We start from the raw sequence: 14,395 nt of genomic DNA, 5'->3' as shown, positions 1-14,395 counted from the left end.
GGGGGGGGGGGGGGCAAAGGCCAAATACAAATGTGTACACCATTCCGAGAACCCACAGGCAAAATGGCCATGCCCGCCCCTTCCCTGGACGCTGGGAAAGGTTGGCAGGAGCCGCCCAGCTCCAAAGTCCCACATACACCCCTCGCCCCTCCCCCCACTCCCCCGCACCCCCCCCAACCCCCCCGCCACGCTCCGCCTGAGTCAGCCTCTGTCAGGGCTGGGGGCGCGCCCCGCCAGGATGATGAGGAAGCTTTTGATCTTTACATTGGCTTCCCGGCTCTGGTAGGGGAGAAGAGGGAGGAGGCTCTTGTGGTCCTCCTTTCCGGCAGCGCCAGAATCGTTCCTTGCCTGCTTTTGTTTCCAGTTCCACTTCGAACTTGAACTAGAAGAGTGCGGTTTGACTAAGGTCTCAAGGGACGAATAAGTGAAAGCTGTGTGAGATTTACGCGTTTGTAGAACAGACCAAACTCTGCATTTTGAAAGAGTCCATCCACGGCGATCCATCTGTCCATTCTGCCCCTGTCTCTTATGTCTCTGTCTCTCTCACTCTCTTACACACGAATACTTCCATCCCCTAGGCTCCAATCACACGCGCCTTCCGTGTATATGTTCAATTTCCACAGGATGACCATAGGTCCGAAGTGTCATTTGTTGGTAAGGGCTTGAGTCCATCCAGAAGCCGTGGGGGAGGAGGAAGGAATGCTTAGCTCCCCTGAATTTCTGCCCGCCCCCCAGGCTCTCTCTCGTTGGAAGGGAAATCGCTGCTCACCCTGTCCCTTCCCAGGGTTCTCTCCGGTGCGGAACAGGTCCTCAGGCTGACCCTAAGACTAGGGAAAAAGAAGAACCCCCATTCCTCTTACGGCCAGGCCGCCTCCGCTTCTGGGCCCCCTCGGGGGTTGGGACTCCGATCGGCTGAAATCCTCCCCCAACCTTGCCTGATGCTCGGTGGCTCCCAGGGAATCCCTTCTCCCCACCGCCTCACCCCTCGGAGAGCAGACCCCGCCTGTTGGTAGGTTCTTTAGGGGTCCCTTTCCGGGACTCCTGCATGTCGGGGTGCCCCATCCTCCTCCGCTGCCCCCTCAGGAGGAAAGTTGCCACTGCCTGGTGCATCTGGGGAGGCCCGGAGGAGCCTGCCAAGGAGCCTGTGTTGGGGTCGTGCTCCCCTTCCCAGCTTTGTAAGACAAAGGGTGAGCCTTTGCCACAGCTTTTGGCTACGTTTGCGAGGATGAAAATTGCAAGCGCTGGGGGCCACAGGAGCCTGTCCACCCTGGGGTGCAGAAGCGAGGAGTTTCACCTGCCTGGGGTTAGCAAGGTCACAGGGGCTGGGAGTTTGCTGTGACTCCCAGACCAGGTTGGTGTCTGTCTCTGAGCAGCAGACCACACAGACATTTCTGAAATGCTGGGTGCAACGGGGAGCGCGGTGAATTCTTGGGATATATGTATGTGCAAAAAAAAAAAAATCCTGAAAGTGATGGGTTCTTTTGATTCGGGGAATACTTGTTGCCTAGAGCTAACACATTATTACCCTTCTTTTATATGCCTCGCGGCTCTGGGAATCCGGGGTGAAAGTTTAGGTTTCTATTTCCAGGCATAAAGCAATTCAAGTGTGAACTCGACGGCTGTAGCCCGCCGCGTGCCAACAGCCGCGACAGGGCCACCCGGCACTCATGAGCACGCGGGTGGCAAGCCCTGGTCCTCTGGAAGCCCTTGGCGGAGGAGCCGAAGAAAAGCCAGCGCGGGGTCTGACCTGCCGCCCTGGGGCCCGGACTGACTCCCCCCACCCCAACCCCCCATCACACCCCAACAGGTGCTTCCCGGGCTGTCTCCATGACTCGGGGACTCGACCGGTCCTTGCCGAGGGTCCCGAGGCCACGCTAGGGAGCCGACAGGGAACCCAGGACCCCTCTTGAGTAGCCTTCCTCAGCGTTTACCCCCCGGCAGCCGTGCTCTCCCCGGCTCGCAGAGTCCGCCTGCGCCTCCGCCTCCGCCTCCGCCTCCCGGGAGCCCGCTGTCGCCTTAGGCCAGACCCGGAGGAGTGGCTGGCCACCAAGGCCCGGGGGGAGCTCTGAAGATTTACTGCTGCCAGGACAAGCCAAGTAGCCGCCGCCCTTTTGATTCAGCCCAGGTGTGGGTAGGACTGGGTGTGTAATGTCTACCGTTGAGAGAAGGGACAGGGTCACACATCATTCAAATCGGGATTAAAAGCCGGCTTCCGGTCTCGGCTAGGCTCCTACAAGTTGTCGTTGGGCCAATCCCGGCCTCTCAGTTTCCCCCACTGTGAAAGGAGGGCTCCTTCTAGTGCATCCTGCACGGTGCCTGGTCTCTGGCTGTGGACAAGGACTAACCATATGTTTGCTGGGCAAATGGATGGGCTCCTGCCTCTTCCTCTCACCGCTCCTCCCTCTTCCCCCGCCCAGGTTTAAAATTTTCCTTTGAGCCCATCTGTCCTCTAAATGGACTGGATCTTCTACTCTCACCTCCCCTGTCCGGAGGCCTGCCCACGCAGAGAGTTTTCCGGAGGTTGCTGAGGGCTTGGCGGTGCAGTGCCCATCCCCCTCCCCCAGTCCCTGAGCCCCGCGAACCCGACGGCCAGGGATGGTCGCTCTGCTGCAGGAGGGGCTCACCCCGCGGCTTCCCTGCCTTTCCTGGACTTTGACCTAAAGGTGCTGCCGCGCCCCCTCTCTGGGAGACAGAAGAATCACTTTGTTTATGCGCCGCTGCTCCAAAATCTGGGGCTTTAAATGTCTAGGGATCATAAAAATAAGGCGACCCAACCTCCTGCTAGAAGCCGAGGCTGACCCCGGGCGTTCCGAGAGCTATACACGCATCCTGACTCACCGGCCAGGGCGGCCTCAGAAGCTGTCTGGCTGTAAACCGCACAGGTGGGGAACACCAGATACAAATAGCTCCTGTCTCGCGCCAGTGTGACCATTTTTGGGTGGGACTTCTGCGGACAAGCGGGAGAGGCAAGAGGTGAAGGATCCAGGGGTCAGCGGAGCCCCTCCCCCTTCCCCGCCCCCGCCGGGAGGGACCCTGATCCTGAGTCCTAATGCCACGGCTGCCTGGTGGCATCTCCCCCCCACCTCACGTTCCCCTGCCTCTGCGCGCACTAACCCCGCCCCCCGCCCCCGCCGAGAGGCAGGTGGGAGGAGCTTGCCCCTTGCTCTCTCCGGGGTGGGGGATCCGACCAGCAAGCCTGGAGCCAACATTTGGTGCTCTGTACTTGGAGGCCTGAGGGTCCTCAAAGGCCCTGGCCAGAGGATCCCTCCCCCACTGCCCCCAATCTGGCTCCTCTCAGCCAAAGTCAAGCCATTCGCTGCCTGAGCCTTGTTTGCCCAGAGCATTGCTGTCCCCTTGCGTTTGTAATCCATCCAGTCTGTGCCAACTAGCTGTCCTGATTAACATCTGTTTCCAGCCAGATCAAAGTTTTCTCCTCTCTCAGCTTCCCCACCTCACCGTGGACTTTGCACTCACTTAGGAAATGACTTAACAACTTTGCAAGACATAGTGTGCACAGCGCTCTGGAAAAGCAGGAAAGCCACTATTAATTGAGCACTTATTAAATACCAGGCTCAATGAAAATCATCTCTAGAAATCCCCTCCACAGTCCTCGGAGACTGATGCTCTTATCCTCCCTCTTACATATCAGGAAACTGAGGCATAGGACAGAAATGACTCACTTCCAAGTGTATAGAGTCTAGTAGGCCACATCAAACTTGACCACAGCCCTGATCTCCTCTAGAGCATGGCTCGGCACAGTCCGGAACCCACTGCGGTGGGGCAGGGTCTGTGGGAGAATTACAGGGTGCGCCTGGCAGCCTGACATTTGCTGCCCCAGGTGACTGACGCTGTTACTTACGTTCCAGAGTGCCCAGCTACTTTGCTTGGTATTTCTAGCTCATCTGGGGCCACACCCAGTTTGGGTCTGCCAAATGCAGGGTCAAGTATAAGCTCAAGTGCCTCCACTCAGTCCAGAGCAGCCGCTGCAGAAGACTTGCGCACAGGGAGCACCTGGGAGGGAATTGCAATGTGCATGCCCACGCTGACTTGGGTGAGCCTCTGTGCCCAAGCCCCCGGCAACCAGCCTGGCCTTAAGGGCCACCAGCTCTGAGCAGGCAAATGGGCACTGCCTTTTTGCTTTGGGAAGGTTAAAGTAGAAAAAGCGTGCGCTTTTTTTTGCTCAAAGGAGTGTCTCCAGAAGGGGCATGGAGTAAGTGAATAAATATTGCTGTAGTCCTGACAAATATTCCGGGCGCAAGTCCTGAGGGCCTTTGGGACAAGAACTTGGGGGTGCTCTGGAGGGACAGTGGCCCATCCTGCTCCACCTCAAAATGCCCCACTGCTTACAAACTTTTAACCAGCTCCCACCCTCTGAGCAAGCTGAGATGATGGGTAACCCAGTCTGACCCCTCCACCCCACAAGAAACCTCTCGGTCCCTCTGTCTGTCCCGCACACACACACACACACACACACACACACACGCTATTCACTCATTCTCTTTCTCAAAAGTCCTGTGGTCAGTGAACAGGTTCGCTCAAACAGTTTTAGAAAGGTTTGAATCTCTACATCTTGCCACTAATTAGTTTCTTTACCTGGGAATACTGACTTTCGAACTCTGAACCGCCGCGTCCACATCTGAGAAACGAGATTAATAATGGTGCCTGTCTTTAGGGCTTTTGGGCAAATTAAATGAAATAGATTGAGTGGCACGTAGTAGTGGCTGCTCAGTGGTACGTACTAACATGAATATGTTTTGGATAAAGAGTCTTCGTCTGTAACATGTCAAAGCAGGCAAAATGGTGGAAGGGGTTAATGTGTTTCACCATGATTATGGGGGTTTGGAGGAGAACTGGTAAAGCTACTTTAAAAATCCCCTGTAGGGGCACCTGGGTGGCTCATTCAGTGGAGCATCCCACTTCAGCTCAGGTCATGATCTCCCAGGTCGTGGGTTCAAGCCCCACGTCACGTTCGCTGCTGTCAGCGCAGCACCTGCTTCAGATCCTCTGTCCGCTTCTCTCTCTGCCTCTCCCCTGCTTGTGCTCTCTCTCAAAACTAAACATTTTTAAATAAAATAAAATAACCTCCAAACAAGAGTCTATGATCATACCCCTTTATCCCACCTGCCATCATACTAACCGATAACAAATGCTTTAGGGTCCCCTATAAAAGAGCAAGTGTTCCCTAATCCTGTGGCCTATCACTGCCCAGGGCAGCCGAAGCCCCTGCCCCAAGGGGACTTGACCAACACAAGCAGTCTGCCCTCCCCTTCATTTTCCTTGCTGCGCATTTTCACAGTGAGAGATGTTCAGAGGATGTTCAGTAGTGCACAGATGGGGGTTGGGTTTTCCTTCCTTTTTTTTTAATTTTTAAAAAATGTCTTATTTATTTTTGAGACAGAGAGAGACAGAGCATGAGTGGGGAGGGGCAGAGAGAGGGAAGCACAGAATCAGAAGCAGGCTCCAGGCTCTGAGCTAGCTGTCAGCACAGAGCCCAATGCAGGGCTTGAACCCACGAACGTGAGATCATGACCTGAGCTGAAGTCAGAGGCTTAACTGACTGAGCCACTCAGGCACCCCAGGTTCCCCTTCCTTAATCACCACCCAAATCTCAAGTGCCACCCCTAACAAGGCACTGAGAAGCATGACCCTGACTCTCAGTGCCTCGAGTCAGTCCTGGGCCTGGGCTCCAGGGCAGCAGTCCCGGAAATGTGATTTACATTTCCTGTTATTTAAAGTTTTATTTATTTATTTAAGTACTCTCTACACCCAACGTGGGGCTCAAACTCAAGACCCCGAGATCGAGAGTCGCGTGCTCCACTGGCTGAGCCAGCCGGGCGCCCATGGAAATGAGATCTTAAGACGAAGAAGATGGTGGAATGGAGACAACACTGCGCATCTGAGTGGGGTACCCTAAACTAGCCAAGTGACCTTGGAGAAGTCACTTTAAGCTAGCTGGGTTTCTATTGAACTCAAGTGTAAATCTGAGACAGCTGGACTGAAGGTTCCCTTAGGAAGCCCTCTCCCTCCTAAGGATCCGTCCTGTGCCAGAAAGTCAAGCTACAGTTTGACAGCATTGCGAGAATAGTCTGGTGGAGCTAGAATGGGGTGGGGGGTGGGCGGGGACATGACATTTCTAGGGTCTTTGGGTCATTTCTGAGCAGAGGATTTTTCCAAAGAAAGAGGTGAGAAATCTCCACGATCCATTAGTTCCAGAACTCGGATCAGCCTAGCGGAGAAAATAAAAGGTTGCTGTGGCCTGGGGATGGTGCCCTGACATTTGTCGTGGGGTCATGATGATCCCAAGTTCCAGCAGAATCTGTTAACCATAGTTGGAGAGTCTGTATACACTAACTGAACCTGTACTGGGTGGTACTGTATGCCTCTGGGACATGCCTCAACCCCTGTGATTATACTTGGCCTTGGTAAGGTAGCCTGAATACAGAGAGAATGGTGGTGGTCCCCCAGAAACTTGACTGGTGAGAACTCAGCTGGGATCTTTTCTCTCCATCTTTTCCAAGGGAGGGTACATTTATATCCCAGACCTTCCAGAATCATCTGGTAGCAATCAGATTGGCAACCCTAGCCAGCCAAGATCTCTGGCAGAAGTACATCCCTTTTAGCTTATGAGCCGTGGGCTAAGTAACTCTAGGCTCCCCCAAATGCCATCCACACGACGGAAACGATCGACGCCCAAGAAATATGGTCACAATTAAGAATAATCTCCTAATGTACAAGGAACGAATCAAGTAAAATCTCTCTCAATTAAGAACGGGATTCTAGTGAACTCCTGATATTTGGATTTGGTTTGTACCATTTGAGTTCTTATTAAATCTCTGTAATATGCACTTCAAATAGCTCATTCTGAAATCATTGACTCCCTTAACTTTAAGTGATCCGCACTTGAGTCACAGCATATTTTCAGTTGCGCATTAATAGCTGTTACATTTGCTTTTGTCAAAAAGTCTGAACATGTGTGCGAGGAAACGAAAGAGAATTTTAAACTGTTTTGGCATTAGGTGACTGCAGTTCGGCTCATATTTCTAGTCAACCAAACAGTAGGGTATTCAGGGAGGCAGCAGCACCAGGTCCAGGAGAAACATATCTACTCTTGGGGTCTCCTCTGCTTTGGACTTTCAGAGGAGAAGAAGAAAACAAAGGGCAAAAGGCTCTAACTACACCACAGCTTTATGGGGCCCCTGGGTGGCTCAATGGGTTAGGTGTCCAACTCTTGAGCTCAGCTCAGGTCATGATCCCACAGCTCCCGGGTTTGGTTTGTGAGTTCGAGCCCCGCATCGGGCTCTGCACTGATGGCTCGGAGCCTGCTTCAGATTCTGTCTCTCCCTCTCTCTCTGCCCCTCCCCTGCTCCCTCTCTCTCTGCCCCTCCCCTGCTCGTTCTCTCTCTGCCCCTCCCCTGCTCGTTCTCTCTCTTGGTCAAAAGGAATAAATAAACTTTAAATATGCCACGGCTTTGCCCTGGTAGCAAGTAGTAATTATGTGGTATTGGCCATGTGAATGTAGCATCCTCAGCTTTGCGTTTTGTCTGCCCAGATAGTTGCTTTGAATATAATTTTGCAGAAGGGAACTGGGCGGTTAGAATCTCTTTCTAGAATCCAGCTTGGAGAGGTGGCAGGCCTCTTTAACCTTCCAGGGTTAAAATTTGCAATCACGGACGCTCGATCTGTGAGACTTATAAACCAATGAACCTGGTTGGTGGGACCATCAGTTAGGGCCCATCTTTCCCATTGTCCAGCAGTTTCTGACTTGGCTTTTTCTCTGTGATTTCATTTCCTGGCTCTCTTTTACGTTGTCTCAATCATGCCTAAATATCATCTATCACATATTTCCTTAGGTGCAATGCGTTTCAAAGTCCACTCTGGGATGTCTTGCCTCAGTAACAGAAGGAGAAATGGTAATTGGTAATTACGTTAACTGGAGGTTTATGTACAAGAAGCAGCCTGGTAAGTTCCCGAGAAGGGTAGAGTTCTTCTCCGCCCTGCGGCTCGCGGGCCTTGTCGCCTTGGTGAGTTATTCAAATTCCGGGAGCCTCAGTCTCCTCATCTGTAAAAGGGATTACATTGATGATTAAAGGGTTAGCACAGTGCACCTCGTTAGTGCTGAGGAAATGTTTAAAGCTCTAAAAAAAATCCCTTGCTGTGTCTGTAAGACAACTTCTCAGACATTTAAAATTAGGAACTAAACGGGTTGCCCAGGTGGCTCAGATGGTTAAACGCCCGACTTTGGCTCAGGTCCTGATCTCGCAGTTCGTTTGAGCCCCCATCGGGCTCTGTGCTGTCATCAAAGAGCCTGCTTTGAATCCTCTGTCTCCCCACCCCCACCCCACTGGCTCTGGCCCTCCCCCACTTGTGCTCTCTCTCAAAAATAAGTAAATATTAAAAAAATAAAATTGGAGGTGGGGTGCCTGGGTGGCTCTGTCAGTTGAGCATCCGACTCTTGATTTTGGCTCAGGTCATGATCTCATGGTTCAGGTCATGATCTCAAGATTCATGAGTTTGAGCCCCACATCAGGTTCTGCACTGTCAGCCTGATCTTAAAATTGGCTTGGGAGGGGCACCTGGGTGCCTCAGTCAGTTACGCATCTGACCTCAAACCACAATCTCACAGTTCCTGGGTTCGATCCCCACAACTTCAGCTCAGGCCATGATCTTGGTTTGTGGGTTCGAGCCCTGCGACTTCAGCTCAGGCCATGATCTCATATTTCATGGGTTCGAGTCCTGCATCGGGCTCTGTGCTGACAGCTCAGATCCCGGAGCCTGCTTCAGATTCTGTGTGTCCTTCTTTCTCTGCCCTTCCCTTGCTCACACTCTGTCTCTCTCTCAAAAATAAATAAACATTAAAAAAAATTTTTTTTAAGTTGGCTTGGGATTCTCTGTCTCCTCTCATTCTGTCCCCTCCCACTCTCTCTCAAAAATAAACCTAAAATAAAATAAAAGTAGGAACTAAAAACACAGGGGAGGCTTTGGCTTAAGTCATTACTGCATCGGGGCCTTGCTGAGGTCCACCCCATTTTTAAGAAATAGTGAGAAGTAGATACACAAAGCAAAAGGAGGCATGCAGTTCAGCTTCTGTGTAGCTATTGGCTTGGTCGTGTGTCTGAAAATAAACCAATGCGTAGTTTCAAGTATCTACTGTGTGCCCCTCTCTGTGGGCCACAAATCACAACTGATCACAACTTCTTGGCTCGGCCCTCTTTCTTCCTCACTAGCCTGTGAGCTCCTCAAGGAAGTCTTAAAAACGGTGTCCTGCTCGCTGCATCCTCAGAACGTGGCCCCGTGTCTGCTTTGCCCCCGTGATATAAGCTATTCTTCTTGGAACAATAAACGGAGTATTTTTAGGTCACCCAGTGGTATATAGTGAAGATGAGCTCTCACAGAATACGGGGATTCTGGTCGTAAGGGGCTCGGGCAGTCGTGAAAGACCGCGTGGCTAGGGCACACCTGAGTGTTACCGCCACACATGCAAAGGTGGTCTACGCATCACGTGAGGCTGTGCTGTGAGACCTAAGGATGTACCATTTGTATAATTTCTTTGTAAATTCCCTCCCCCAACCCCTGAGGTGTTAGCATCCTTGTCTCACTTTGGCATATTCAACAAATTGACGATGCCTTCTTTGCCTTTTGTTTTTAATAGTTTATTTTGAAATTGGTTTCCATAATAAACCCAGTGCTTCTCCCCACAAGTGCCCCCTACCATGACATCACCCCCTTCTCTCTCTCCCCCTCCCCCTTCAGTCCACGGTTCGTTTTCAGTATTCTGTAGTCCCTCATGATTTGTGTCCCTCACTCTCCCCAGCTCTCTCTCCCCCTTCCTCTTCCCATGGTCCCCTTTTAGGTTTTTCCTGTTAGACCTATGAGTGCAAACATATGGTATTCTTTGCCTTTTGTAATTAGAGATACTTACAGGCCTCTTCTTTGTGGATGTGAGGATGTCCCACTTTTGTGTATCTGGAAGCTACCTTTGCTACTAAGTATTTACGAATGAAAGGACCCTTTCAAAGACACTTGTGCTTAGAAAGGAAGCGTGCAGCAGGTCCCCAAAGGATACATGCAGGCCCACTGGTGTTACAAAGTATCATTACACACACACACACACACACACACACACACACACACACACTCCATATGGCAGGATGTCCCACTGACGGCCGCATCTCAAGCACTATTTATTATAGCTCAGCTCCTATACAGCGAAGGAATTTGGCACCAGCCCACAGTTTGTTTTAGCGGGATTTAACCTGTCACTGGAGCTAAAGTCCAGGGCCCCTGTGAGGCCTGACCCGGCCATGGATGGATTGCAGGATCAGCCCGTGGAGAATGGGTGCCACGCGGGGCTGCCTGCAGGCACAGCTGACTTCCCATGTGCCCAGGAGTGGCCAGTTTGGGCCCAATCTCAGTACTGCTGGTTGCAAGTGCTCCTGGTCTAAACCACAGGTCAGTGTGTTTGCTGGCGATGGGGAAGAGCCGCACATTCCCGGATGGAGTGACTCATTGCTCCTGATGGTCAAGTGTGTTTCCAGAGGAACATCTACTGTAGGCAATCTTGTAACGATATTGTGAAAGGAAGTCAGGAGCTCCCAATATAGAACTCAGAGACAATTATGCAAAACAGAGCCAAGGCACTGGACTGTTTTTAACTTAGACTCCCCAAACTGAACATAGTGAGAGCCCGTGAACTTAGCCAGTCAACTGGAAAACATCTTCTAAGGGCTTGTGGCAGGAGGAGACTGTGGGTAGCAAGAGCAGCAGTGCAGTAAGACAACGCCACCGTTCTGAATAAAACTGATGCTCTATTAATTTCTCCCTGCAAATTGCAGGGTGCCAACACATGAGCTTTCTCTCTCCCATATCCCTTTTTTATTTTCTTTCTCTTCCTCTTTGTCTGCTAGTTCAATGTCCTTCAGATGGAAAATTCTTGGCTTTTAGTATGTTCCCTGTTGGTATCCCCCCCCCAATCCATTATCATCGCCTGCTTCCTCCCAACACCTGAAAACATGGACGGACTCCTATTTATTTGGACAAGCCTAAGTTCACGATGGCAAGGAGATCATTTAAACATGCTTAGAAGATGTTGAGTAAAAATGTTCTACGGTGTCCTTCTCTGTAAAAGAAAAACCCAAACCTAACATAGACCATATGAATAGGGAATAAGATTCATTCATTCATTCATTCATTCATTCATTCATTCATCCATTCATCCATCCATCCATTTATTCATTCATTCATCCAAGCACTGTTTTGGAACTTTCCCCTCCCCAATGTAAGCATTCTTTTTTTTAAATTTTTTATGTTTTTAAATTTATTTTTGAGAGACATAAAGAGACAGCACGAGCAGGGAAGGGTCAGAGAGAGAGAGAAACACAGAATCTGAAGACAGGCTCCAGGCTCTGAGCTAGCTGTCAGCACAGAGCCCGATGTGGGGCTCAAACCCATGAACTGTGAGATTGTGACCTGAGCTGAAGCTAAATGCCTAACTGACTGAGTCACCCAGGAGCCCCAAGCATTCTTTAACAAAGTAAAATGCAAACATCAGATCCAATTCCAGTCTGCCTCTTTCACACATTATCCATGCACTGAGCACCTGCTAGTACATGTCGGGCATTGCTCTAGATGTTAGGACACAAAGATGAATAAAGGACAGTCCCTCATCCCCAGGCACTCACAGTCTAGACGAGGGAGGCAAACAAGGAAAAAAGCAAATACAACGCAACTTGCTGTACTGCTACGTTCTAATTAAGCAGCATAAACAAGGAAGTGCCATTCTTCATTACAAATAATCACAAGGCCTCCCAAGTCTTGAGAAGGGCTCTGGGAAATGTGTTGATTTTCTACTCTGTACCAAGTGCTGTACAACATGATCCAGAGACTAAGACACAATCTAGTGGGGAGACAGACCAGGAAAGAGTCAATTGCTATTGGTGACTACAGTGTGGTAGAAACACATACCTTGCAACCCCTCAGCCACTATCCAGCTCTACGTTAGGCCTGCGTTAGGTGTTGGGTATAGTCATGATAAATCACGATGCTTCTTAAAGTTATTAGCCTTTTGCACTAAAAATCATTTCATTTTACTTATGAAAATGAATGTTGTTATTATAACTAAGATGATCTGAATGCTTATGATTACACGCACTTTACAGGGATCGCCTCATTTAAAACAATCTCCAATTTGCACGGGAGAAAGCACAGTCACAAAGAGTTGCAAGAACTTGCTTAAGGCCCCCTGGCTAGTTAGTGCCAGATGTGGAGTTGAACTCAAAGGCCTAGCTGAATCCAAAGCCCACATTCCCATCCAGCTCGCTCTCATAAAGAAAAGCTGATCTCTGCCCGCAAGACGTTCACAGCAGTTGGGGGAGATGGAGAAAAAACGCAGACAATCAGAACACCACAGGATGCTGGGACAGAAGTAGAGAAATTTATCTTTGCTTACGATATTAATTAGAAAAGAGAATGATAGCAGAGGGTTCTGGTTCTGTTTTTTAAAATTTATTTTTGTTTTTTAAATATTATTTTAACTGTAATATTTCTTCTGAGCTTTATTTATGTTATTATTTTTGAAATATAAGTTATTGTCCAGTTGGCTAACATACAGTGCATACATTGTGCTCTTGGTTTTGGGGCTAGATTCCCATGATTCATCGCTTCCAAACAACGCCCAGTGCTCCTCCCACTGTTTTTTTTTTAAATCACGAAATCTCACAAGTATTTTTTATTGTGGTAAAATACAAACAACATAGTACTTATCACTTTCGCCATTTTTAAACGAATGATTTAGTAATATTAAGTATGTTTACATTGTTGGGCAATCATCAATCTCCACCATCCATCTCCAGAATTTTCTCATCTTCCCAAACGGAAACTCTGTACTCATTAAATAACTCCACACTCCCCTCTCCAGCCCCGAGTAATTAATGTTCAATTTTCTCTTTCTATGAATTTGACTATTCTAGCTACTTCACGTAAGTGGAATCATAAAATATTTGTCGTTTTGTGTATCACTTATTTTACTGAGCGCGATGTCTCAAGGGTCCCCCCATGTTGTAACAGTGTAACAAATTTTGTTCCTTTTTATGGCTGAGTAGTATTCTGTGGTCTGTGTATATCCCATTTGATTCATCCATTCATCTGCCGATGGACACTTGCGTTCTTTCTACCTTTGGACTATTAGGAACAATACCGTTGTGTACACATATCTATTTGAGTCCTTGCTTTCAATTCTTGGGGCATGGAATTGCTGGATCACAGGGTAGTTTTATGTTCAACCTTTTGAGAAACTACCAACCTGTTTTCCACAGTGGCTTTACCATTTAACATTTCCAGTGGCAACATCGGAGGGTCCCGATCTCTTTACATCTTTACCAACACTTACTTTGTGTGTATGTGTTTAGTTATTATAGCCCTTGTAGTAGGTTTGAAGTGGTATCTTACTGTGGTTTTAATTTACATTTCCCTAATGAGTTATGATGTCACACATCTTTTCATGTGCATATTGGCCATTTGTAGATATATTTTGGAAATACGTGAAGTCAGTCCTTTGCCAATTTCTGATTGGATTGTTTTTTGTTGTTGGATGATAGGCGTTCTTGATATACTTCTGGTAGTAAAGGCTTGTCGGATATGCAAATATTTTCTCCCGTCCAGTAGGTTGTCTTTTTGCTTTCTTTTTTTTAATGTTTATTTACTTTTGAGAGAGAGAAAGAGACATACAGAGCGAGAGGGGAGGGGCAGAGAGAGAGGGAGACACAGAATCCGAAGCAGTCTCCAGGTTCTGAGCTGTCAGCACAGAGCCCAACACGGGGCTCAAACCCACAGACTGTGAGATCATGATCTGAGTGCAAGTTGGATGCTTAACTGACTGAGCCACCCAGGTGCCCCAACTTTTTGCTTTCTTGATAGTATCTTTTAATGCACAAAATTTCTCAATTTTGGTGAAATCCAATGTATCTATTTTTTCTTCTAAAAAGTTTTCAAATTTACTTTTATTTTTATTTTTGTTTTTTAATTAATTAATTTTTAAGTTTATATCCAAGTTAAGAAGCATATAGTGCACAATGATTTCAGGAGTAGATTCCTTAATGCCCCTCATCCATTTAGCCCAACCCCCTTCCCACAACCCCTCCAACAACCCTCTGTTTGTTTTCCATATTTAAGAGTCTCTTAGGTTTTGTCCCCCTCTCTGTTTTCATATTATTTTTGCTTCCCTTTCCTTATGTTCATCTATTTTGTATCTTAAAGTCCTCATATGAGTGAAGTCATGATATTTATATTTCTCTGACTAATTTTGCCTAGCATAATGCCCTCCATTTCCATCCATGTAGTTGCAAATAGCAAGATTTTATTCTTTTTGATTGCCAAGCAATACTCCCTTGTTTGTTCATAT

Source organism: Suricata suricatta, chromosome X (assembly GCF_006229205.1).
Source record: "Suricata suricatta isolate VVHF042 chromosome X, meerkat_22Aug2017_6uvM2_HiC, whole genome shotgun sequence".
Taxonomy (NCBI): Eukaryota; Metazoa; Chordata; class Mammalia; order Carnivora; family Herpestidae; genus Suricata; species Suricata suricatta.
Note: the sequence above shows the minus strand (reverse complement) of the source record.